Source organism: Leopardus geoffroyi, chromosome D4, assembly GCF_018350155.1.
Source record: "Leopardus geoffroyi isolate Oge1 chromosome D4, O.geoffroyi_Oge1_pat1.0, whole genome shotgun sequence".
NCBI classification, from domain to species: Eukaryota; Metazoa; Chordata; class Mammalia; order Carnivora; family Felidae; genus Leopardus; species Leopardus geoffroyi.
Window position 1 is genome coordinate 74949411 of NC_059342.1, and position 2859 is coordinate 74952269.

At 41.9% G+C, this 2859-nt stretch overlaps 1 long non-coding RNA gene across 1 annotated transcript in view; it reads left to right on the forward strand.

Annotated features, from left to right (window-relative positions):
- LOC123593344 overlaps positions 1 to 2859 on the forward strand; it is a 131206-nt gene that overhangs the window by 21944 nt on the left and 106403 nt on the right. The gene's annotated exons all lie outside the window — the stretch shown is intronic.

Genomic DNA, 2859 nt, shown 5'->3' on the forward strand with positions numbered 1-2859 from the left:
CACACACACACACACACACACACACACGTGTATATAAAACACACACATATATAACACAAACATGTGTATATATAATACACATACATACACATATGTGTACATGTATACATACATTATACACACACATATATACACACATGCATAACTTCAAATTAAAACAGTAAGCTTTTAATTTTTAAATTATTTCTTCAGTTCCTGAGAGATTATACTTTTCTATACGGGACCCTGACCTTTTTCTGTGATTTGACCATGAATCTACAGACTATCTGTGTCTCATTTTGAATGATGATCCTGGAGGATCCAAGTGGTGCAAAGAAGAACAAAGGAAGTCCCTGAATGCTGGGGACCACCATGGTGGAGGGCTGGAAAGATATGACCTGAGGAATTACAGAAAGACTACAGGACAAAGCCAATAAAGGCTGGTGGGAAATAATGGAGAGGGGAGTTAGGAGGCTGGGCTCAGCTGCTAGCTCAAATCCCAGCCCTGCTGCTAACCACATGTGAGGACTTGATGTCTCTGCCCTCTAGTGGGCTTGCATTCAAACTTTGGCTTAGCTCATCTCTCAGGATTTTTTCCAGACACGACAGGGACTGACTTCTCAATCCTCTTAACTTAAGGGCTTTGTCCCCCCATGCCAGAATAATCAGTGGTATTCCAGGGATTCTGGAAGGCTCCCTTATTTGGTAAATTCTACCCAATTTCCTTCAGTATTTCCTCCCTCTACAGATTGTTCCTATCAACCCTCCTGGGCGTGCTGTGCCCTCCTCTGAGCCAACCTTTGTGTGACTGGGGAATTTAAGAGGGAACTGGGGTAAGTTGAGGAGGCATCAGTGGGTGATAGACAGACTGGGTGAAGAAAAAGTTACCAAACTTTTTGGAGAAAGAAAGTCTTATAAATTTCTCAAGGGTAGGAACACATCTACACTGATAGTTTCTTATCAACTCACACATCATCCTTCTATACAAGTTCCGCATGTATACTGTGTGTGTGTGTGTGTGTGTGTGTGTGTGAGCTCCAGTTGGGTTTTGCCCAAGGGGACATATGTTTCGGGTAGCTTGGGTTCCCAGTTAGAGAAATTATTTATTTTATTTGCATAGATACTACCACATTCCCAAGGGCTGGTTAACCCTCAAAGAGTAAGAGAATCTAGTTTTAAACTTTCCAGGTTATCCACTCCCTATTATTTTCAGTTGAGTTGCTAATGATTACCTTTTTTTTTCTGTCTTGCTACAGAACTGCTTTAAATGTCCTGTGTCTTCAGCTGTTGGCTTTCAGAGCATTGCTTGACAGAGATTGAGAGTAGGAATCACTCAAGTGCAAAAGTCAGGTGTTTCTGCTCAGAGAAGGAATGGGATTCTTTCTGAAGTTTGAGTATGAGACAGTAGAAAATTTCCTTAGTTTATACAAGCTTAGACTGGAGATACCTTTTCAAGAATGCATGAGTTGGCTTAAACAAGGTTCATTTGTCCTTCTGAGTTAGAGTATAACTCAAATGCCACATACCCCCTTACTTGCTAGTTTTGGGTCCTCGAAACCTGTCTCTGTGTTTGCAACATACTTGGCTTGCTCAATTCAAAACTTCTAATGCCCGCTCCTCCCAAAGAATCTACTCATAGAAGGTGTTATGAGAAATGTAGACTTTACTGAATATTTCATAGAGGAGGCCGAAGAGGAGGTTAACATACTATGCTGCTCAGCAAATGACTTAAATTTTTTCCCTAGCTATCTTGTTTTTCCAATTCTTTCTCATCCATACCAACAAGACTGGGTCTTTTTTTTTTCTTTCTTCTTTTACACTTTTTTCTAGTCTTTCTCTGACAAATGCACCCGACTTCCTACATTTTTCTTTTCCCTCCTCTTTTTTTGAGAAAAATGCAAATTTTGCTCCGTCTTTTGCATGGCAGTTAAGGGTCCCTTTTTTCTTCTGAAGCATAAATTCTGAGGATTTATACTTCAAGCTGAATGGTCCTTCTTTCAAACAGATAAGGTGCTCCTTGGAAATGATGGATGGATGTAAAGGTAGGTTGATGGAGCTAGAGAAATCTCATGGTTACCCAACTCAGGAGAGGAGTTTACCATTGTTCAGAAGTCCTTCTCACCATTTACAGGGCCATAATCATTTATCAACAACACTTTGGGGCCTTAATAACCCTCCACAGAAATGGTTCCCTAAGACAGATCATGTGAGAAATGACGGCAGCTATTGCCTGACCAAATGGCTGCATCACCATGACCACTGCACACTGATGGAGCATTTGCAGAATGCACAGCCCTTCCCCACAAGAAACAAAAGGTGTCTGCTATTGACTTACTGTCAATCTTAACTTGAATGGAGTCAAGCCTGGTCAGGTGGTTTTCCAAATACCAGGAGGCCTCTTAGATTCAGGATGGTCGGTTGGGCAGTCCTTTCTTTTATACATTTTAGATCCCACTGTTCACATCATTTGGCAAGGTACCCTGAGTCTTGTCCCCAAATTCTGACTGTGCTGAGGTGACATGCAGCCAGATACTACGAGTATCATTGGATTTATATTGGTGTGAGGGCCTTTCCTTTGGTTACGGGGCTTCTAGAACACTGCTTGGGATCTTAGTTCACAGGTCTGGGATGAGAGATCCTGGTCTTCTGAGATGGTAGAGATTTTGGATAGATTCAAATCCAGTCCCTTCACTTCTCAGACATGGATCCAGAGTTCCAGCGAGGGGAAAGGAACAGCTCCAGGTCATACAGTGAGTTAGTGATTGGGCCAGGGCATGAATCCATCCCTTCTGATACCTATGTGGGGCTTTTCCCACCACACTGCCTTGCTTCCCTGCCTTCTATTTGAAAGATACTTCATTCAAAACTGTTTTTTTTTTA